This window comes from Oncorhynchus clarkii, chromosome 28 (assembly GCF_045791955.1).
Source record: "Oncorhynchus clarkii lewisi isolate Uvic-CL-2024 chromosome 28, UVic_Ocla_1.0, whole genome shotgun sequence".
In the NCBI taxonomy this organism is placed as follows: domain Eukaryota; kingdom Metazoa; phylum Chordata; class Actinopteri; order Salmoniformes; family Salmonidae; genus Oncorhynchus; species Oncorhynchus clarkii.
The window spans coordinates 34,441,810-34,466,809 of NC_092174.1; the positions used below are offsets into that span (position 1 = coordinate 34,441,810).

The window sequence follows — 25,000 nt, forward strand, 5'->3', positions numbered from 1 at the left end:
CCCTGCCTATCTAAGGTCTTCAAAATCCAAGTCAACAAACAGATCACTGACCATCTCAAATCCCACCGTACCTTCTCTGCTGTGCAATCTGGTTTCCGAGCGGGTCACGGGTGCACCTCAGCCACGCTCAAGGTACTAAACGATATCATAACCGCCATCGATAAAAGACTGTGCAGCCGTCTTCATCGACCTGGCCAAGGCTTTCGACTCTGTCAATCACCATATTCTTATCGGCAGACTCAGTAGCCTCGGTTTTTCTAATGACTGCCTTGCTTGGTTCACCAACTACTTTGCAGACAGAGTTCAGTGTGTCAAATTGGAGGGCATGTTGTCCAGTCCTCTGGCAGTCTCTATGGGGGTGCCACAGGGTTCAATTCTAGGACCGACTCTTTTCTCTGTATATATCAATGATGTTGCTCTTGCTGCGGGCAATCCCCTGATCCACCTCTACGCAGACGACACCATTCTGTATACTTCTGGCCCTTCCTTGGACACTGTGCTATCTAACCTCCAAACGAGCTTCAATGCCATACAACACTCCTTCCGTGGCCTCCAACTGCTCTTAAACGCTAGTAAAACTAAATGCATCCTTTTCAACCGTTCGCTGCCTGCACCCGCACGCTCGACTAGCATCACCACCCTGGATGGTTCCGACATAGAATATGTGGACATCTATAAGTACCTAGGTGTCTGGCTAGACTGTAAACTCTCCTTCCAGACTCGTATTAAACATCTCCAATCGAAAATCAAATATATTCCGCAACAAAGCCTCCTTTGTAAAACTGACATCCTACCGATCCTCGACTTCGGCGATGTCATCTACAAAATAGCTTCCAATACTCTACTCAGCAAACTGGATGCAGTTTATCACAGTGTCATCCGTTTTGTTACTAAAGCACCTTATACCACCCACCACTGCGACCTGTATGCTCTATTCGGCTGGCCCTCGCTACATATTCGTCGGGTCTGGCTCCAGGTCATCTACAAGTCCATGCTAGGTAAAGCGCCGCCTTATCTCAGTTCACTGGTCACGATGGCAACACCCACCCATAGCACGCGCTCCACCAGGTGTATCTCACTTATCATCCCTAAAGCCAACACCTCATTTGGCCGCCTTTCCTTCCAGTTCTCTGCTGCCTGTGACTGGAACAAATTGCAAAAATCGCTGAAGTTGGAGACTTTTATCTCCCTCACCAACTTTAAACATCTGCTATCTGAGCAGCTAACCGATCGCTGCAGCTGTACATAGTCCATCGGTAAATAGCCCACCCAATTTACCTACCTCATCCCCATACTGTTTTTATTTATTTACTTTTCTGCTCTTTTGCACACCGGCATCTCTACCTGCACATGACCATCTGATCATTTATCACTCCATTGTTAATCTGCAAAATTGTAAATATTTGCCTACCTCCTCATGCCTTTTGCACACAATGTAAATAGACTATTTTTTTTTCTACTGTGTTATTGACTTGTTTATTGTTTACTCCATGTGTAACTCTGTGTTGTTGTCTGTTCACACTGCTATGCTTTATCTTGGCCAGGTCGCAGTTGTAAATGAGAACTTGTTCTCAACTAGCCTACCTGGTTAAATAAAGGTGTTCTCAACTAGCCTACCTGGTTAAATAAAGGTGTTCTCAACTAGCCTACCTGGTTAAATAAAAGTGAAATAAAAAAATATAAAATAAAATATAAAAATTGCATGGCGCTACAGAGGGTTGTGCAGACACCCCAGTACACTGGGGCCATCTCCCTGCCATCCAGGACCAATATATCAGGTGGTTTGAAAGGAAGGCCTAGAAAATTGTTAAAGACGCCAGCCTCCCAAGCCATAGACTCTTCCCTCTGCTTCCGCACATCAAGAGGTACCGGTGCATCAAGTCTGACACCAACAGGCTACTAAACAGCTTCTATCCCCAAGCCATAAGACTGCTAAACAGCTAACAGAATGGCTACACAGACTATCTGAGTTCACCCTTTTAGTTATATTTGTATTTTCTATTCACACTCACAGGACTCTACACACTCACGCATACTGGCACTCCAACACACACATAACATGCAAACACATTTATATTGACTCTACACACTCACATACAATCATCCTATACACTGCTGCTACTCTGTTTATCATATATCCTGATGCCTAGTCTCCGTACCCCTATACATATCTACCTCTATCACTCCAGTATCCCTGTCACCTTACCCCTATGCATATCTACCTCTATCACTTCAGTATCCCTGTCACCTTACCCCTATACATATCTACCTCTATCACTCCAGTATCCCTGAGACCGTGTACAAGAAAACAAACAAGAAAACTAATACAGGTTATACATTTTTGCAAAGGTATTAAAAATAAAAAACAATTATTAACATTATTTCTTGAGATGTTCTCCTTCCTACACGGAAGATGGTAAACAAAGAGAGAGAGAGATGAAAGTGAAGGAGGAGAAAGAGAGAGGGAGAAGGTAATTGAAGCACAGATGAAAGGCTTCTCATTGGAGGGAGTTTATAATTTTTTCAGCTCAGCTCATCCACCACCCACCTGGGAGATGCAGCCATTTTGTGCCAGAATTCTCCCCACACAGGCAGTTTCCTGGTCCTCTATGCCAGAAAATGCCAAGTCCTGTTTGTTGGGAGGTGAATGGTAGCCATTGTGTGCCTTCCGCAAGCAGTTTCCTGGCTCGTAGGTGTTCTCAATGCCAGAAGACTCTGGTCTAGTTTGCTGGCTGGAGAAACTGTGTTTTGAGGAGAGGTTAGTGACAAACACACACACAGAGAGAGAGAGGTCTGTGGCAGAAAGGTTAGCACCAGGCAGTTTTTTGTGTAATAGCAGTAATAATGATTATGAGCCAGAAGAGTCTGTTTTGGAGTGGCCATTCAAAAGCCTTCTAAAGGGGCAGCTGCTAAATGTCTGTGCATGGCTTTGTGTGTGTGCGTGCTCTTGCGTGTGTGTGTATTTGCTGGCAGCTTGCGGCTCTTTGAACCAATATGGGTGAGCTTTGGGCTATATGATACTGCTTTGTCTGCAAAAACCCTACAAACTAACTAGCTCACAAACAAGCTAGCAGTCGCTGGTATCATAATGATACATTGCCCAGATGTTCTAAAAGGACTAACTATAGCCTATAAAGATGGGAGGAAAGCATGTGTGTGTGTGTGTGTGTGTGTGTGTGTGTGTGTGTGTGTGTGTGTGCGTGTGTTGATCTGACATCTTAGTGATTTGAGAATTAAACACATGTTTTGTGCTCTTGGATATGAACAAATGTGGACACGTGGCTACATGCAGCTCTCGCTTTGATCTGAGAACAAGCTCATAATAATCACGACCACTCATGCTGTAAACAAAGTCCAGTTCAAAGTGAATTGCACAGATCCATATATGGCAATGGTCTATTTGCATATAGGCCTACTGCAGCTCTGATTGGTTATGCTGCAACAGCCTGTGTAGAGTACAGGATGAGTCGTGCATATCAATGCAATAGAATCCTACTCCGAGGCGTTCTGCCTACAACAAAATATTTTGCATAGTTTGTTTTCTTTCGGCATACATTGAAAGTGGCTACTATTGTGATGATTTGATCACAATTCCCACAAAGGGAAAAGTTGATAGTGTTAATTAAGGTGGAAAACTCTAGAGTTGAGTGAAGTTCAATCTTGTGCTTCTCTGTGCAGGCTGATATTTCTTCTGAACGGCAGTCCCAGGGAGCTGCGCGCCCTCACCCACACTCAGCTTAGAGGGATCATTGGTCGTAACACACTCTCACCAAACCCATGGTGTGTTTTCTTGCCCTGAGTTTGTGACCCACTACACTGTGGTGTATAGTTTAGTTTATTAGACATGAAAACACACTTCCCTCAATGATGATGAAAACAGGTCACCCTTCCACTAAACATGCTTTCCCTTGCCTCTCTCTTCTCCTCTATGCTCATACTTCCCCTCTCCTCTCCTCTGCCCTTCGTCTTGTCTGGCTCTCCACTTAGTCTAATGAATTGGTATTAAGTTAATGTTTCAAAACATGTTTTAATGAAACACAGACAGATTTATATACCATAACTCTATTGTTAATAATTCCCCCTTCCTAATAATTACCTCTGGCATAGTAAATCTTTTTCTAAAGCGGTCAGAAGAGTTTTTGGCTGGATGCCAGATGGCGGGAGGGAGAGAGAAGGAAGGGAGGAGAGGGAAGGAAGGAAGGAGATGGCGGGAAAGGGGAGAGAGAAGGAAGGAGGGAGGGAGAGGGAGAGAGACAAAGATTTCCAGAGGAAAGGGAGGAAGTAGGGAGAGAGGAGAGAAGGAGGGAAAGAGAGGGGGAGAGAGAAGGAAGGAGGTAGAGGAAGAGAGAGAAGGAAGGAAGGAGAGATTGGGAGAGGAGAGAAATGGAGAGATAATGAATGTGGGAGGGAGAAGGAACAAGGGATGGGGAAAGAAGGAAGAAGGGAGAGAGAAGGAAGGGAGGGGGGAGAGAAGGATGAAGGGATAGAGAAGGAAGAAGGGATATCTAACAATACACACAAATCTAAAAGTAAAGGAATGGAATTAAGAAATATAGAAACCAGAGTTATGCAGTTTAAATGACTAAATATTATAGAAATATAATGTCTATCAGATGGTGTTTTCAAGCTTAGTTTAGGCATGACATTGTTTCTAATTCATCTTAATTACATTGAATCTAATAGCTTCATATTAAATGGGATATCTGTTATTGTGAGTGATGATGAGGCACAGCGAGTCTGTGGTGTGTGTGTGTGTGTGTGTGTGTGTGTGTGTGTGTGTGTGTGTGTGTGTGTGTGTGTGTGTGTGTGTGTGTGTGTGTGTGTGTGTGTGTGTGTGTGTGTGTGTGTGTGTGTGTGTGTGTGTGTGTGTGTGTGTGTGTGTGTGTGTGAGTGACTGAGTGACTGAGTGACTGAGTGACTGAGTGTATGTGTCTGTTTGTGTGTGTCTCTCTGTGTGTTTGTGTGTGTCTCTCTCTCTCTCTCTCTATCTCTCTCTCTCTCTCTCTCTCTCTCTCTCTCTCTCTCTGTGTCTTTCTCTGTGTGTGTGTGTGTTAGTCTCTGATTAACATTCCCATTAAGGACCCACTCCCACTGATTATGAGTGGGAGAGCAAAAGAAGGGGGAGGGAGAAAGATGGCGAGAGCGAGAGACAAAGGGATAGAGAGAGCGAGAAACCATGTTCACAGGTCCATCCTATTAGCAGTACAGTATGTCACACAGGCGATGTGATTACAGATTGTCTGATCTCCTCTCGACACACTCTCTCATCCATACTAATGATTACTGAGGTGTGTGTGTGTACACTTGCATATGTGTGTATGTGTGTGTGTGTGTGTGTGTGTGTCTGTGTGTGTGTGTGTGTGTGTGTGTGTGTGTGTGTGTGTGTGTGTGTGTGTGTGTGTGTGTGTGTGTGTGTGTGTGTGTGTGTGTGTGTGTGTGTGTGTGTGTGTGTGTGCGTGCGTGTGTGTGTGTGTGTGCGCGTCCGTACCTTTATGTGTGTCAGAAGGATTAGTCAAGGCAGTAGAAGGCAACAGGCAGTGTCCCAGGGAGATAGGGGCTGTGTCTGGGTGTCACAGGGGAGATTAGTGTGGTGAGTACAGTCTGGACCACCAGGTCACAGCTCACCATACACCTCCTGTGGAGAGAGACTATGATAAGAACAAACACAGACCCACAGTCTGTCTGTCTGTCTGTCTATCTGTCTGTCTGTCTGTCTGTCTGTCTGTCTGTCTGTCTGTCTGTCTGTCTGTCTGCCTGCCTGCCTGCCTGCCTGCCTGTCTGTCTGTCTGTCCGTCCGTCTGTATGTCTGTCTGTCTGTCTGTCTGTCTGTCTGTCTGCCTGCCTGCCTGCCTGTCTGTCTGTCTGCCTGTCTGTCTGTCCGTCTGTCTGTCTGTATGTCTGTCTGATTCACACAACTGCTAACAGAGACACAGGTCAGACTGGAGTTTACACTGTAACAACAGCATGATTTTCTAGAGCATTTTTTTTCTTTTTTCTACTTCTCTTTCTCTTCTCTTTCTATCTTTCTGACCCTTCTTCCTTCCTTTTTGTCTTTGATTGTTATTGTCATGAAATACTAACAGAAAGGAAGAGCCCTAAACTTTACAATGTTTTCAATGTTTTAGCTTTGTTTTACATTATCAGACACTGGTCATTATGTCTTGGCCTTTTGAGAGCGATGTTGACTGAAGCAGAGTGGTTACAACACTATTCATCACATCAGCTCAACTGGAACTCAAATAGACAGTTGGTTAAGATGTACAAACACATCAAGAACACACAGTTAAGTACAACACACACACACACACAAAAAGTACTACTCAGGGTAAAGAGTTCAAGTGGATGAGAAAAAGACATTCAGATGTTATGGTAAAGTATTGGCAGATGTGTATGATTGTGTGTGCGTGTTTGTGTGTGTATGCTTGTATGTGTGTTTGTGTTTGTTTGTTTGTGTGTGCGCGTGTGTTTGTGTATGCTTGTGTGTGCGTGTGCGTGTGTGTGTGTGTGTTTGTGTGTATGCTTGTGTGTGTGTGTGTGTGTGTCCGTGTGTGTGTGTGTGTGTGTGTGTGTGTGTGTGTTGACCCCCTCCACTAGTTCTGTTCTCCCTGAGTATATCAATTTCTCCTTCTACGATCTGAGGTCTTGCACTAATCTTGTCATATAAAACACATTGAATGATACAGCTTGCTTCTAAACAGCCTTTATTAGCTGTGAAAGCAACGCTGGTTAAGATAGGGCCAACATTACACAGAAAACACACACACAGCAACTTCATTTGAATTTGAGCTCTCTCCCAGATACATACAGTGCCTTGCAAATGTGTTCAGACCCCTTGGATTTCTTCACATCTTGTATTTCTTCACAATCAACACAAAATACTCTATAATATCATTTTAATATAAATACTAAAATACTAAAATATGTTTGTTACATAAGTATTCCGCCCCTTTTGTATAGACACGCCTTAATTAGTTGGAGTAAAATGTGGCTTAACAAATCCCATAATAAGTTACATGGACTCACTCTGTGTGAAAGAATAGGGGTTGACATTGTTTTTTTACGACTAACACTTCCTCTGTCTTGCAAGCATACAACATTTGTAAGATTCCTCAGTCAAGTATTGAATTTCAAGGACAGATACCTCAACAAAGACCAGCGAGCTTTTCCGAAAGCCTCATAAAGAACGGCAGTGATTGGTATATGGATAACAATAACAAATCAGACATGAAATATCTGTTTGAACATGGTCAATGGTTCAATGGCTGTGAAGGGAGAAAACTGAGGATGAATCAACAACATTATAGTGGCTCCACAATAATGACCTAAATGACAGAGTGAAAAGAAGAATACAATTATACAGAATAGACATATTCCAAAACATGCCTCTTGTATGCAACAAGGCACTAAAGTAATACTTCAGATAACAAAAAGACACAGCAAAGGAATACCATTTTTGGCCTATTTGCAAACCCTTATTTCGGGGGCAAGTCCAGGACAACACATCACTGAGTAACTGCCACCTTATTTTCAAGCAAGGTGGTGGCTGCATCATGGTATGGGTATGCTTGTCATAGGCAAATACATGGGATAAAAAGACATGGGATGGAGCTAAGCACAGGAATTCACCCTTCAGCAGAACAATACCGTACAACACAAGGCAAAATAAACACTGGAGTTGCTTACCAAGAAGACAGTTTTGACATAAATCTGCTTGAAAATCTATGGCAAGTTGCTGTCTAGCCATGATCACTAACATCTTGACAGAGCTTGAAGAACTTTGAAAATAATAATGTGCAAATGTTGCACAATCCAGGTGTGCAAAGCTCTTATAGAAATACCCTAGAAGACTCCCAGCTGTAATTTATGCCAAAGGTGTTTCTAACATGTATTATAAACCGGGTAGTTTGGATACTGGATGCTGATTGGCTAAAACAGCTGTGTGTATGTGAGACCGTATACCATGACTATGACGGTTCGCGGTTTCACCTTGATATCATTTCTCCTTTTCACATCAATAAAGTCACTACATCAACAATAGTTCGACATGCCGATGTAGAAAAGAGGAGTTTAGATGAATTTGAGAGAAACTGAAATGAAAAGAACATCGTGAAACAAACAAATTGGGGACTTACCTGCTTCACTGACTGGTGTGCAGAAGAAGTTTGGGAGAGTTTGGGAATACAACAAAAACGGAGCCATTCTATGGGAGACATGAATGGTGAATAATATGCTGGAGCTGGTTTGAACCGACATATCAACAACCCCCCTCTCAGTCTGGCAGGGAGTATACAGAAGGACACCGAATTCACAACGAGCAGCAATGCGTCTGTTGGCGTAATTAGAAAGTTTAGGGGCGTGACAAAGCCGCCAGTGAATGGATATGTGGTATGTAACTGATAGCTAGCTAGTTAAATCATTCTAATGTACTCTGACAATATAACCAGTCGTTTAGTAGGCTAACTATTAGATAACTTTATTTTGGCTCATATGTTTCAGGTACACAAAAGAGCCGATGGGAGTGAGCTCCCTCTCAACAATGCTGCCAAAGTCCTGCAAAATAGCTGTCTAGTTGCAGATTTACACAAACCACTGCCTCCAAACCACCATGATCCAACTTTATTCCCAATTTGTAACAATAAAATTTGAAGAAATCCAAGGGGTCTGAATACTTTTGCAATGCACTGAATTGGACAGTTGATTGATATGTGTGTGTGTTCTTTGCTCTTAGTTTGAAGGATATTTCCATATTTACACCCATTACTCTCTGCTTTTTTAAACTTTCCCGCTCTTTGAAGCTCTATAGCTTTTCTTTTCTTTCAAAGCGGAAGCTTTTGTCGTCTGATCACTCCCTCTCTCTCCTCTTCTCTTTTCTCTCTCCCATTTTCCTCTTGGCAGCTTTCCTAAAGACAGTCTTTCAGAGTACTTCTCTCTCCTGTAGTGTGCGTGATTTTCCCAGTGTGTCGATCACACAGACAAGAGAACCTGAGTCAGCCATTAAAGCTACCATTCAAAACCCTGTAGTAGATAGTCCTGCAGCTACTGTGCCCCACTCGCCACTCTCTCTCTCTCTCTCTCTCCCTCTCTCTCTCTCTCTCTCTCTCTCTCTCTCTCTCTCTCTCTCTCTCTCTCTCTCTCTCTGTCTCTCTCTCTTCTCTCTCTCTCTCTCTCCCTTGCTGCCTGCCTTTATTGTACAATTGTTTTCTCTCACTATTGGTGTCCTTCATTCTCTTTGTTATCTCTCTCCCTACCTCTCCCTCCTTCATCTGAATGCTTGTGAGTTAGTATGCAGTGTCGGACCCCCGCCGTGTCACTTCCAGCCTGTCAGCAAAGCCTCTATTCGCTTCCAGCCACTCACACTACACAGAGATCTGAAGATAGGGCCCAAGAAGACAGGGATAGACAGAGAGAGAGATAGACACCACAGCAGCAAGATGTGTGAACTTTTGCCACAAGGGAAACCAGTGGACACAAACCCCATTGTAAATACAACCTATATTTATCTGTTTATTTATTTTCCCTTTCATACTTCAACTATTTGCACATTGTTACAACACTGTACATAAGCAATAATAACATTTTAATTGTTTATATTCCTTTAAAAAATTGTGAGTGTAATGTTTACTGTTAATTTTTTATTGTTTATTTCCCTTGTTTATGTCCTGTCTATTTCAATTGGCAAAGTAAACATATGTTTCCCATGTCAATAAAGCCATTTTAATTGAATTTAATTTAATTGATAGAGAGAGAATGAGAGAGGGAGAGAGAGCGAGAGAGTGAGAGAGAGCGAGAGAATGAGAGAGAGGGAGGAAGAGAGAGAGAGAGACAGTAGAGGGGGTTGGGATAAGAGAGGAGACAACAAGCGAGAGAGAGTTAGGGAAAGAGGAGAAGACAAAGAAAATGTAGCATGGGCTATGTAGCGACAGAGGGAGAGAACAAAAAATAAATATAGAGGCGGCAGAGAGGAAGAAGTACAGAGAGAGAGAGAAATGGGGGGGTGGGGAAGATAATATATGGATGGAGTTCTATGAAGGTGGAACGTAGCTAGCCGAATGAAAAATGGGTCTCGAGTGACAGAGTATTATATTAAAAAGTTAATTGATATGCAAATGAAGAGCGTGTGGCTTTTGGAGGACATGAATATCCTGTTGTCCTCAGTGGACTGGAACAGAGAAGGGAGAAGTTTATGTGTGTGCGCGTGTGCGTGTTTGAGAGAGAGAGACTTACTTACTTACTGACTTTATAGTCCCCATGGGGACATTTTGTTGCAGTGTCATGTACACGTTTCAAGTGGCGTTTAAATACAAAACAAAATTGACAATACAACTTTGAGTGACAAAGAGACAGAGAGAGGCCTGTGCGTGAGAGAAACTGAGGTGTGCAAGAGATTGCTCTCGAGACTATTCAGGTATTTTGAGTTTTTTATAAAACCTTCTCTATACTAGCTTATTGTGAACTTCCCTTTATGTTTTGTTGCTATGTAACTTGGGGGCCATAAAGTCACTCTGGGACCAAAGCAATGCTGTGCGTGCATGCGTGTGATTTTAGAGGTGTCTTTCAGCGGTAATGAATCATGACACTTAGATCTGTAGAGGCAAAATGAGGCACACAATTAACATGGAAATGTGCACCCCTCTTAGAGACCCCCATTTACACACACACACACACACACACACACACACACACACACACACACATGCGCACACCTGAAGTGAATGGGGAAGTGTTTCATCAGTGGGTGGTTTGTCCCTTGCGGCAGTTGCACTGGAGTGTTTGTGTATTCCTGATGTCTTGATTTCATTTTTTTGATTATTTGTGTACTGACATTTTACTGCACTGTTAGGAGCTAGTAACACAAGCATTTTGCTGCACCCGCTATTACATCTGCTAAACTGTATACTGTGATCTTTGATTTGATTTTATGTGGTTCATCATATCTAAGCCAACATGACACCAATGTCGATGAAAATTCGCAAATCACCTTGATTGGAGGTACCCAACACACTCCGTGCCTCACATCATGAGGTGTCCGGCTGTTACTGATAACCACATACCAGATTTGTAACAGAATCGTTAGCATTAGGAAAACATCTCATTTCTTGCCTGGACCTTGCTCGACATCCATAAAGTGACCATTAGACTTGCCACCTTTCCAGCTGAATACGTTTGTAGGGGCAACAGTGTCTCTCTCACACACAGACACATACAATCGGAATCAAATAAAAGTTTATTGCAGTTTGTAGGGGAACCAACAATGTGCTACCTTTTTGTAGCATTTCTGACAATACTAATATATTTTTCAGCCAAAGCTCAGAGTTCTAACACCGGGTCGAGCAACTTGGTTGCTCAGCAGCATTACAGCTGCACCAGGCTGCCAGTCATAAGAAGTGGATGAGAACAAACCTAGGCTACTGTAGAAACTAGCTATATTGTGGTATTCAATCTGAGGTTAATCATTAAATGCAAACAGATACTGTATTTTGATTAGCTAGGTAGCTAGCTAGCTAATGTTAACTAACGTTAGCTTGCTTGTCCAAAGTCCAGCAACTAGCTTCTGTAGCTAGCTAATACCAGTTAGCTAGCTAACGAAAATGCAAAAGAAAGGTAGCTAGCTATATTTGGTTATAGAATGTTTTTACACAAATTACTTCAGCCATTAGCTAGCTAGCTAGAGCCGGACAACAGCAGCTGACCTCGACCCAGAAGCTAGCTAATGTTAGCTCACATCCGAATGCCAGTCCTACATTTTTCAACAAAGCATAGCTAGCTAGCTGCATCAATTCAAAACTAGCCTTAGCCAAGTTGCCAACAACCGGCTGTTCTGATTTTCAGCAACCTAGCTTCCTCTTCAGCTGAAAACCAGATGTGGGAACTCTGCTCAAGGGTTTATTTTATGCTTGCTATTTTAGGTTAGTGCAAAACTAACACCAAACTTTGGGCAAATTGTCACACTGTTATCTTACAATGTATGCAATGGGATTTTGCAAAACTAGCTAGTTACTCCATAGTCCAAGCTACGGTAAGAGCTAGCCACATTTCAGCGTCAGACAGGACACAACTCAAACCGTAGCTGAGAAATCAAATTGCTAGCAAATATTACATATAAACAGTTTCTTGGTAGTCCACTGACTGCCTGGTGCAAATGCATGCTTGCTAGCATCAGGAGAGAAAAAAATTCTAACATCCATAATACATTACTTACCTGTCTTCTTGACATTTTAATCAAAATGTTTGCTGATCAACAGTGCCAAACCAACAACTTTTCCATTTAACCATCTTGATTGTATCTACAGCTACGATCTGGATGCTGGACTAGTCTTTGTGTTGGATATTTGTCACCAACTCTGCCGTGCATGGCCATTCCGGTGGCGCAGCTCTAGGGGTGGGGGAGGGAGCTAATGCCCCCCTTAACCCGGATTGTATAAATGTATAGGATGCATAGCTCAAAAGTCAATGTTTTAAAACCGTTTTCTTTCAATGGGATTTTAGTCATATTTTACAACGTAAGACTGTTGCAATCAATTGAGCTATTCGCCTTCTGAAAATTTCAGAGAATTACTTTTCACTATCCATTGTAAGTTCTATGCATACTTTAATAGTACGTCCAAAATGTATTTGAGCTATTAGAGGGCAACAGCCAACAGTCCAGTGTTTAACCAGCAACCCTTGCAGTTATGCAAGCACACCACCTGTGCCATTAAGGCTCAGACCTTTTGGCAGTGACTGAATTAAAGTTTACAATAGCACTGCCAATGAAAGACCTTTGGTTGCAAAAACATTTCTCTAGCTTTGCCTGTGGAAATGTTGTTTAATGCACCTTTAACAGAAAATCCCCTTTCCAGTGTAAAAAACATCATGAAGGAAATTCAAATGAGCACCACCATGCCTACTCCACCCATGTTCTACCAAGGTTTTTCAGCACACAGCTTTGACCTACTAAAGAAGCTATGTTGGTCTATGTACTTCAAACAATGTGTATGCAGGTTGCTTAGGATTGTGTGTTTTTCTCCCTGCCTCTCCCTCTCTCACCCAGTCCCAGACATAGACAGTATCCCCTAAAGGGCCCATTTTAGGCTGAGTTATTCCACCTGTTCAACTGTGTAAAAACACAGGGATTAGGCACTGAACTACTGTTTTTTTAACTGAGGCTAAGAAGACCTCATTCCTCCTCATCACCTCTAATTCCTCTCCTCTTTTTCCCTCTCACTCATTTTACTCTCCCTTTCACTCCTTTTCCCAGGTCCAGAATCAATTCAAGGAAGCGTACATACAGTATTATACAGAGCCATGAGTTCATGGAACTCCCTTCCATCTTATATAGAGCAAGTGAACAGCAAGCCTGGTTTAAAAATACAAATAAAGCAACACCTCACGGCATAACGCCTCTCCCCATGTGACCTACTTGTTGTGTATATGTACTGACATGTGACCTACGTGTTGTGTGTATGTACTGACATGTGACCTACTTGTTGTGTATATGTACTGACATGTGACCTACGTGTTGTGTGTATGTACTGACATGTGACCTACTTGTTGTGTATATGTACTGACATGTGACCTACTTGTTGTGTGTACGTTCTGACATGTGACCTACTGGTTGTGTATATGTACTGACATGTGACCTACTTGTTGTGTATATGTACTGACATGTGACCTACTTGTTGTGTGTACGTTCTGACATGTGACCTACTGGTTGTGTATGTACTGGTTGTGTATGTAAAATACAAATAAAGCAACACCTCACGGCATAACGCCTCTCCCCATGTGACCTACTTGCTGTGTATATGTACTGACATGTGACCTACGTGTTGTGTGTATGTACTGACATGTGACCTACTTGTTGTGTATATGTACTGACATGTGACCTACTGGTTGTGTATATGTACTGACATGTGACCTACTTGTTGTGTATATGCACTGACATGTGACCTACTTGTTGTGTATATGTACTGACATGTGACATACTGGTTGTGTGTATGTACTGACATGTGACCTACTTGTTGTGTGCATGTACTGACATGTGACCTACTGGTTGTGTATATGTACTGACATGTGACCTACTTGTGTATATGTACTGACATGTGACCTACTTGTTGTGTATATGTACTGACATGTGACCTACTTGTTGTGTATATGTACTGACATGTGACCTACTTGTTGTGTGTATGTACTGACATGTGACCTACTGGTTGTTTATATGTACTGACATGTGACCTACTTGTGTATATGTACTGACATGTGACCTACTGGTTATGTGTATGTACTGACGTGTGACCTACTGGTTGTGTATATGTACTGACATGTGACCTACTGGTTGTGTGTATGTACTGACATGTGACCTACTGGTTGTGTGTATGTACTGACATGTGACCTACTTGTTGTGTGTATGTACTGACATGTGACCTACTGGTTGTGTATATGTACTGACATGTGACCTACTGGTTGTGTGTATGTACTGACATGTGACCTACTGGTTGTGTGTATGTACTGACATGTGACCTACTGGTTGTGTGTATGTACTGACATGTGACCTACTGGTTGTGTGTATGTACTGACATGTGACCTACTGGTTGTGTATATGTACTGACATGTGACCTACTGGTTGTGTGTATGTACTGACATGTGACCTACTGGTTGTGTGTATGTACTGACATGTGACCTACTGGTTGTGTGTATGTACTGACATGTGACCTACTGGTTGTGTGCATGTACTGACATGTGACCTACTGGTTGTGTATATGTACTGACATGTGACCTACTTGTGTATATGTACTGACATGTGACCTACTGGTTGTGTGTATGTACTGACATGTGAACTACTTGTTGTGTATATGTACTGACATGTGACCTACTGGTTGTGTGTATGTACTGACATGTGACCTACTGGTTGTGTGTATGTACTGACATGTGACCTACTTGTTGTGTGTATGTACTGACATGTGACCTACTGGTTGTGTATATGTACTGACATGTGACCTACTGGTTGTGTGTATGTACTGACATGTGACCTACTGGTTGTGTGTATGTACTGACATGTGACCTACTGGTTGTGTGTATGTACTGACATGTGACCTACTGGTTGTGTATATGTACTGACATGTGACCTACTGGTTGTGTGTATGTACTGACATGTATGTGTAACTGTTAAATGTAAATTGTAAAGTCTTTGATCTGTAATGTATTTTTCGTTGTGTGTCGGACCCCAGTAAGAATAGCTGTTGCCATTGGCGTCGGCTAATGGGGATCCTAATAAATCAAATCAAATCAAATTCCCTAGTAGCCTTATCCCTTTCCCCTGTTTCGCTGGTAGACAGGTTCTTTCTCTCCCCATCTATAGCTGGTGCTTGTCCTATCCCTCTCCCCATCTATAGCTGGTGCTTGTCCTATCCCTCTCCGCATCTATAACAGGTGCTTGTCCTATCCCTCTCCCCTTCTATAGCTGGTGCTTGTCCTATCCCTCTCCGCATCTATAACAGGTGCTTGTCCTATCCCTCTCCCCTTCTATAGCTGGTGCTTGTCCTATCCCTCTCCCCTTCTATAGCTGGTGCTTGTCCTATCCCTCTCCCCATCTATAGCAGGTGCTTGTCCTATCCCTCTCCCCATCTATAGCTGGTGCTTGTCCTATCCCTCTCCCCATATATAGCATGTTCTTGTCCTATCTCTCCCTCCATCTATAGCAGGTGCTTGTCCTATCCCTCCCTCCATCTATAGCAGGCACTTGTCCTATCCCTCCCTCCATCTCTAGCAGGCGCTTGTCCTATCTCTCCCCCCATCTATAGCAGGTGCTTGTTCTATCCGTCTCCCCATCTATAGCAGGTGCTTTTCCTTTCTCTCCCCACATCTATAGCAGGTGCTTGTCCTATCCCTCTCCCCATCTATAGCAGGTGCTTGTCCTATCCCTCTCCCCATCTATAGCAGGTGCTTGTCCTATTCCTCTCCCCATCTATAGCAGGTGCTTGTCCTATCCCTCTCCCCATCTATAGCAGGTGCTTGTCCTATCCTTTTCCCCATCTATAGCATGTGGTTGTCCTATCTCTCCCTCCATCTATAGCATGTGATTGTCCTATACCTCCCTACATCTATAGCAGGTGCTTGTCCTATCCCTCCCTACATCTATAGCAGGTGCTTGTCCTATCCCTCCCTCCATCTATATCAGGTGCTTGTCCTATCCCTCTCCCCATCTATAGCAGGTGCTTGTCCTTTCTCTCCCCCCATCTATAGCAGGCGCTTGTCCTATCCCTCCCTCCATCTCTAGCAGGTGCTTGTCCTATCTCTCCCTCCCTCTATAGCAGGTGCTTGTCCTATCCCTCCCTCCATCTATAGCAGGCGCTTGTCCTATCCCTCCCTCCATCTCTAGCAGTTACTTGTCCTATCCCTCTCCCCACCTCTATAGCAGATGCTTTTTCTATCCCTATCCCCATCTATAGCTGGTGCTTGTCCTATCCCTCTCCCCATCTATAGCAGGTGCTTGTCCTATCCCTCTCCCCATCTATAAAAGGTGCTTGTCCTATCCCTTTCCCCATCAATAGCATGTGATTGTCCTATCTCAAACTAGCCTTAGCCAAGTTGCCAACAACCGGCTGTTCTGATTTTCAGCAACCTAGCTTCCTCTTCAGCTGAAAACCAGATGTGGGAACTCTGCTCAAGGGTTTATTTTATGCTTGCTATTTTAGGTTAGTGCAAAACTAACACCAAACTTTGGGCAAATTGTCACACTGTTATCTTACAATGTATGCAATGGGATTTTGCAAAACTAGCTAGTTACTCCATAGTCCAAGCTACGGTAAGAGCTAGCCACATTTCAGCGTCAGACAGGACACAACTCAAACCGTAGCTGAGAAATCAAATTGCTAGCAAATATTACATATAAACAGTTTCTTGGTAGTCCACTGACTGCCTGGTGCAAATGCATGCTTGCTAGCATCAGGAGAGAAAAAAATTCTAACATCCATAATACATTACTTACCTGTCTTCTTGACATTTTAATCAAAATGTTTGCTGATCAACAGTGCCAAACCAACAACTTTTCCATTTAACCATCTTGATTGTATCTACAGCTACGATCTGGATGCTGGACTAGTCTTTGTGTTGGATATTTGTCACCAACTCTGCCGTGCATGGCCATTCCGGTGGCGCAGCTCTAGGGGTGGGGGAGGGAGCTAATGCCCCCCTTAACCCGGATTGTATAAATGTATAGGATGCATAGCTCAAAAGTCAATGTTTTAAAACCGTTTTCTTTCAATGGGATTTTAGTCATATTTTACAACGTAAGACTGTTGCAATCAATTGAGCTATTCGCCTTCTGAAAATTTCAGAGAATTACTTTTCACTATCCATTGTAAGTTCTATGCATACTTTAATAGTACGTCCAAAATGTATTTGAGCTATTAGAGGGCAACAGCCAACAGTCCAGTGTTTAACCAGCAACCCTTGCAGTTATGCAAGCACACCACCTGTGCCATTAAGGCTCAGACCTTTTGGCAGTGACTGAATTAAAGTTTACAATAGCACTGCCAATGAAAGACCTTTGGTTGCAAAAACATTTCTCTAGCTTTGCCTGTGGAAATGTTGTTTAATGCACCTTTAACAGAAAATCCCCTTTCCAGTGTAAAAAACATCATGAAGGAAATTCAAATGAGCACCACCATGCCTACTCCACCCATGTTCTACCAAGGTTTTTCAGCACACAGCTTTGACCTACTAAAGAAGCTATGTTGGTCTATGTACTTCAAACAATGTGTATGCAGGTTGCTTAGGATTGTGTGTTTTTCTCCCTGCCTCTCCCTCTCTCACCCAGTCCCAGACATAGACAGTATCCCCTAAAGGGCCCATTTTAGGCTGAGTTATTCCACCTGTTCAACTGTGTAAAAACACAGGGATTAGGCACTGAACTACTGTTTTTTTAACTGAGGCTAAGAAGACCTCATTCCTCCTCATCACCTCTAATTCCTCTCCTCTTTTTCCCTCTCACTCATTTTACTCTCCCTTTCACTCCTTTTCCCAGGTCCAGAATCAATTCAAGGAAGCGTACATACAGTATTATACAGAGCCATGAGTTCATGGAACTCCCTTCCATCTTATATAGAGCAAGTGAACAGCAAGCCTGGTTTAAAAATACAAATAAAGCAACACCTCACGGCATAACGCCTCTCCCCATGTGACCTACTTGTTGTGTATATGTACTGACATGTGACCTACGTGTTGTGTGTATGTACTGACATGTGACCTACTTGTTGTGTATATGTACTGACATGTGACCTACGTGTTGTGTGTATGTACTGACATGTGACCTACTTGTTGTGTATATGTACTGACATGTGACCTACTTGTTGTGTGTACGTTCTGACATGTGACCTACTGGTTGTGTATATGTACTGACATGTGACCTACTTGTTGTGTATATGTACTGACATGTGACCTACTTGTTGTGTGTACGTTCTGACATGTGACCTACTGGTTGTGTATGTACTGGTTGTGTATGTAAAATACAAATAAAGCAACACCTCACGGCATAACGCCTCTCCCCATGTGACCTACTTGCTGTGTATATGTACTGACATGTGACCTACGTGTTGTGTGTATGTACTGACATGTGACCTACTTGTTGTGTATATGTACTGACATGTGACCTACTGGTTGTGTATATGTACTGACATGTGACCTACTTGTTGTGTATATGCACTGACATGTGACCTACTTGTTGTGTATATGTACTGACATGTGACATACTGGTTGTGTGTATGTACTGACATGTGACCTACTTGTTGTGTGCATGTACTGACATGTGACCTACTGGTTGTGTATATGTACTGACATGTGACCTACTTGTGTATATGTACTGACATGTGACCTACTTGTTGTGTATATGTACTGACATGTGACCTACTTGTTGTGTATATGTACTGACATGTGACCTACTTGTTGTGTGTATGTACTGACATGTGACCTACTGGTTGTTTATATGTACTGACATGTGACCTACTTGTGTATATGTACTGACATGTGACCTACTGGTTATGTGTATGTACTGACGTGTGACCTACTGGTTGTGTATATGTACTGACATGTGACCTACTGGTTGTGTGTATGTACTGACATGTGACCTACTGGTTGTGTGTATGTACTGACATGTGACCTACTTGTTGTGTGTATGTACTGACATGTGACCTACTGGTTGTGTATATGTACTGACATGTGACCTACTGGTTGTGTGTATGTACTGACATGTGACCTACTGGTTGTGTGTATGTACTGACATGTGACCTACTGGTTGTGTGTATGTACTGACATGTGACCTACTGGTTGTGTGTATGTACTGACATGTGACCTACTGGTTGTGTATATGTACTGACATGTGACCTACTGGTTGTGTGTATGTACTGACATGTGACCTACTGGTTGTGTGTATGTACTGACATGTGACCTACTGGTTGTGTGTATGTACTGACATGTGACCTACTGGTTGTGTGCATGTACTGACATGTGACCTACTGGTTGTGTATATGTACTGACATGTGACCTACTTGTGTATATGTACTGACATGTGACCTACTGGTTGTGTGTATGTACTGACATGTGAACTACTTGTTGTGTATATGTACTGACATGTGACCTACTGGTTGTGTGTATGTACTGACATGTGACCTACTGGTTGTGTGTATGTACTGACATGTGACCTACTTGTTGTGTGTATGTACTGACATGTGACCTACTGGTTGTGTATATGTACTGACATGTGACCTACTGGTTGTGTGTATGTACTGACATGTGACCTACTGGTTGTGTGTATGTACTGACATGTGACCTACTGGTTGTGTGTATGTACTGACATGTGACCTACTGGTTGTGTATATGTACTGACATGTGACCTACTGGTTGTGTGTATGTACTGACATGTATGTGTAACTGTTAAATGTAAATTGTAAAGTCTTTGATCTGTAATGTATTTTTCGTTGTGTGTCGGACCCCAGTAAGAATAGCTGTTGCCATTGGCGTCGGCTAATGGGGATCCTAATAAATCAAATCAAATCAAATTCCCTAGTAGCCTTATCCCTTTCCCCTGTTTCGCTGGTAGACAGGTTCTTTCTCTCCCCATCTATAGCTGGTGCTTGTCCTATCCCTCTCCCCATCTATAGCTGGTGCTTGTCCTATCCCTCTCCGCATCTATAACAGGTGCTTGTCCTATCCCTCTCCCCTTCTATAGCTGGTGCTTGTCCTATCCCTCTCCGCATCTATAACAGGTGCTTGTCCTATCCCTCTCCCCTTCTATAGCTGGTGCTTGTCCTATCCCTCTCCCCTTCTATAGCTGGTGCTTGTCCTATCCCTCTCCCCATCTATAGCAGGTGCTTGTCCTATCCCTCTCCCCATCTATAGCTGGTGCTTGTCCTATCCCTCTCCCCATATATAGCATGTTCTTGTCCTATCTCTCCCTCCATCTATAGCAGGTGCTTGTCCTATCCCTCCCTCCATCTATAGCAGGCACTTGTCCTATCCCTCCCTCCATCTCTAGCAGGCGCTTGTCCTATCTCTCCCCCCATCTATAGCAGGTGCTTGTTCTATCCGTCTCCCCATCTATAGCAGGTGCTTTTCCTTTCTCTCCCCACATCTATAGCAGGTGCTTGTCCTATCCCTCTCCCCATCTATAGCAGGTGCTTGTCCTATCCCTCTCCCCATCTATAGCAGGTGCTTGTCCTATTCCTCTCCCCATCTATAGCAGGTGCTTGTCCTATCCCTCTCCCCATCTATAGCAGGTGCTTGTCCTATCCTTTTCCCCATCTATAGCATGTGGTTGTCCTATCTCTCCCTCCATCTATAGCATGTGATTGTCCTATACCTCCCTACATCTATAGCAGGTGCTTGTCCTATCCCTCCCTACATCTATAGCAGGTGCTTGTCCTATCCCTCCCTCCATCTATATCAGGTGCTTGTCCTATCCCTCTCCCCATCTATAGCAGGTGCTTGTCCTTTCTCTCCCCCCATCTATAGCAGGCGCTTGTCCTATCCCTCCCTCCATCTCTAGCAGGTGCTTGTCCTATCTCTCCCTCCCTCTATAGCAGGTGCTTGTCCTATCCCTCCCTCCATCTATAGCAGGCGCTTGTCCTATCCCTCCCTCCATCTCTAGCAGTTACTTGTCCTATCCCTCTCCCCACCTCTATAGCAGATGCTTTTTCTATCCCTATCCCCATCTATAGCTGGTGCTTGTCCTATCCCTCTCCCCATCTATAGCAGGTGCTTGTCCTATCCCTCTCCCCATCTATAAAAGGTGCTTGTCCTATCCCTTTCCCCATCAATAGCATGTGATTGTCCTATCTCTCACTCCATCTATAGCATGTTCTTGTCCTATCCCTCCCTACATCTATGGCAGGTGCTTTTCCTATCCCTCCATCTATAGCAGGTGCTTGTCCTATCTCTCCCTCCATCTATTTCAGGTGCTTGTCCTATCTCTCTCCCCATCTATAGCAGGTGCTTATCCATTCTCTCCCCCCATTTATAGCAGATGCTTGTTCTATCCCTCTCCCCATATATAGCAGGTGCTTGTCCTATCCCCATCTATAGCAGGTGCTTGTCCTATCCCTCTCTCGATCTATATCAGGTGCTTGTCCTATTCCTCCCTCCATCTTTAGCAGGTGCTTGTTCTATCCCTCTCCCCATCTATAGCAGGTGCTTGTCCTATCCCTCTCCCGATCAATAGCAGGTGCTTGTCCTATCCCATTCCCCATCTATGGCAGGTGCTTGTCCTAGCCATCCCTCCATCTATATCAGGTGCTTGTTCTATCCCTCTCCCCATCTATAGCAGGTGCTTGTCCTATCCCTCTCCCCATCAATATCAGGTGCTTGTCCTATCCCTCTCCCCATCTATAGCAGGTGCTTGTCCTATCCCTCTCCCCATCTATAGCTGGTGCTTGTCCTATCCCTCTCCCTATCTATAGCAGGTGCTTGTCCTAACCCTCCCTCCATCTATATCAGGTGCTTGTCCTATCTCTCTCCCCATCTATTGTCCTATCCCTCAAGCAGGTGCTTGTTCTATCCCTCTCCCCATCTATAGCTGGTGCTTGTCCTATCCCTCTCCCCATCTATAGCAGGTGTTTGTCCAATCCCTTTCCCCATCTATAGCAGGTGCTTGTCATATCCCTCTCCCCATATATAGCAGGTGCTTGTCCTATCCCTCTCCCCATCTATAGCAGGTGCTTGTCCTATCCCTCTCCCCATCTATATCAGGTGCTTGTCCTATCTCTCTCCCCATCTATAGCAGGTGCTTGTCCTATCCCTCTCCCCGTCTATAGCAGGTGTTTGTCCTATCCCTCCCTCCATCTATATCAGGTGCTTGTCCTATCCCTCCCTCCATCTATAGCAGGTGCTTGTTCTATCCCTCTCCCCATCTATAGCAGGTGCTTGTCCTATCCCTCTCCCCATCTATAGCAGGTGCTTGTCCTATCCCTCTCCCCATCTATAGCAGGTGCTTGTCCTATCCCTCCCTCCATCTATATCAGGTGCTTGTCCTATCCCTCTCCCCATCTATAGCAGGTGCTTGTCCTATCCCTCCCTCCATCTATAGCAGGCACTTGTCCTATCCCTCCCTCCATCTATAGCAGGTGCTTGTCCTATCCCTCCCTCCATCTATAGCAGGTGCTTGTCCTATCCATCCCTCCATCTATAGCAGGTGCTTGTCCAATCCCCCCCTCCATCTATAGCAGGTGCTTGTCCTATCCCTCCCTCCATCTATAGCAGGTGCTTGTCCTATCCCTCCATCCATCTATAGCAGGTGCTTGTCCTATTTCTCCGTCCATCTATAGCAGGTGCTTGTCCTATCCCTCTCCCCATCTATAGCAGGTGCTTGTCCTATCCCTCTCCCCATCTATATCAAGTGCTTGTCCTATCCCTCTCCCCATCTATATCAAGTGCTTGTCCTAGCCCTCTCCCCATCTCTAGCAGGTGTTTGTCCTATCCCTTTCCCCATCTATAGCAGGTGCTTGTTCTATCCATCTCCCCATCTATAGCAGGTGCTTGTCCTATCCCTCTCCCCATCTATAGCAGGTGCTTGTCCTATCCCTTTCCCCATCTCTAGCAGGTGCTTGTCCTATCCCTCCCTCCCTCTATAGCAGGGGTTTGTCCTATCCCTCTCCCCATCTATAGCAGGTGCTTGTCCTATCCCTCCCTCCATCTATAGCAGGCACTTGTCCTATCCCTCCCTCCATCTATAGCAGGTGCTTGTCCTATCCCTCCCTCCATCTATAGCAGGCACTTGTCCTATCCCTCCCTCCATCTATAGCAGGTGCTTGTCCTATCCCTCCCTCCATCTATAGCAGGTGCTTGTCCTATCCATCCCTCCATCTATAGCAGGTGCTTGTCCAATCCCTCCCTCCATCTATAGCAGGTGCTTGTCCTATCCCTCCCTCCATCTATAGCAGGTGCTTGTCCTATCCCTCCATCCATCTATAGCAGGTGCTTGTCCTATCTCTCCGTCCATCTATAGCAGGTGCTTGTCCTATCCCTCTCCCCATCTATAGCAGGTGCTTGTCCTATCCCTCTCCCCATCTATATCAAGTGCTTGTCCTATCGCTCTCCCCATCTATAGCAGGTGCTTGTCCTAGCCCTCTCCCCATCTCTAGCAGGTGTTTGTCCTATCCCTTTCCCCATCTATAGCAGGTGCTTGTTCTATCCATCTCCCCATCTATAGCAGGTGCTTGTCCTATCCCTCTCCCCATCTATAGCAGGTGCTTGTCCTATCCCTTTCCCCATCTGTAGCAGGTGCTTGTCCTATCCCTCCCTCCCTCTATAGCAGGTGTTTGTCCTATCCCTCCCTCCATCTATATCAGGTGCTTGTCCTATCCCTCTCCCCATCTGTAGCAGGTGCTTGTCCTATCCCTCTCCCCATCTATAGCAGGTGCTTGTCCTATCCCTCCCTTCATCTATATCAGGTGCTTGTCCTATCCCTCTCCCCATCTATAGCAGGTGCTTGTCCTATCCCTCTCCCCATCTATAGCAGGTCCTTGTCCTTTCCCTCTCCCCATCTATAGCAGGTGCTTGTCCTATCCCTCTCCCCATCTATAGCAGGTGCTTATCCTATCCCTCTCCCCATCTATAGCAGGTGCTTGTCCTATCCCTCTCCCCATCTATAGCAGGTGCTTGTCCTATCCCTCTCCCCATCTATAGCAGGTGCTTGTCCTATCCCTCTCCCCATCTATAGCAGGTCCTTGTCCTTTCCCTCTCCCCATCTATAGCAGGTGCTTGTCCTATCCCTCTCCCCATCTATAGCAGGTGCTTATCCTATCCCTCTCCCCGTCTATAGCAGGTGCTTGTCCTATCCCTCTCCCCATCTATAGCAGGTGCTTGTCCTATCCCTCTCCCCATCTATAGCAGGTGCTTGTCCTATCCCTCTCCCCATCTATAGCAGGTGCTTGTCCTATCCCTCTCGCCATCTATATCAAGTGCTTGTCCTATCCTTCTCCCCATCTATATCAAGTGCTTGTCCTATCCCTCTCCCCATCTATAGTTTGTGTCAAAATGTAAAAGAGGTTGATCACAGCTCTTGGAACTGATTCCAAACCAATTATAATCAGAATGTCTTTCAGATGTACTGGGCCCTGCTTAGGATGTAAAAGATGGAGGGGCTTTCTTTTTTAGAAAAACGTCCCTTCGTAAGTCTTCATAATGAGAAGAGATGATAGGAGAGAGGGGAGGACTGGAGAGGGGGAATGAAGAGACAGCAAGTGAAGAGAGAAGAGGAAACGGTTTGAAGGAAAAGAGCAGAGGAAATGAAAGGAAAATATCATAGAGGAGTGCAAAGAAGAAGGGAGAAGAAGAGCCAAGAAAGAAATCATTTATGTGCTGTTTTAGTACCTGACAATGTGAAAATTGATTTTACGCTTTTATGTATTGGGCTAAAACCTTCATGCTGTATTTAAGTGAGCGTTAAATGTAATGGTGTTTTGTGTGAATTGGCTTATTAAATTAGCTGTTTTCCTACTGAAGTTTTACATGTCGGAGAAAAGTTAATATTAAC

The 25,000-nt window shown here is 44.1% G+C and overlaps 1 protein-coding gene across 1 annotated transcript in view; it reads left to right on the forward strand.

Moving 5' to 3' along the window:
- The window catches only part of LOC139386629 (ephrin type-A receptor 3-like), a 183,350-nt gene that overhangs the window by 128,560 nt on the left and 29,790 nt on the right, over positions 1 to 25,000 (forward strand). The gene's annotated exons all lie outside the window — the stretch shown is intronic.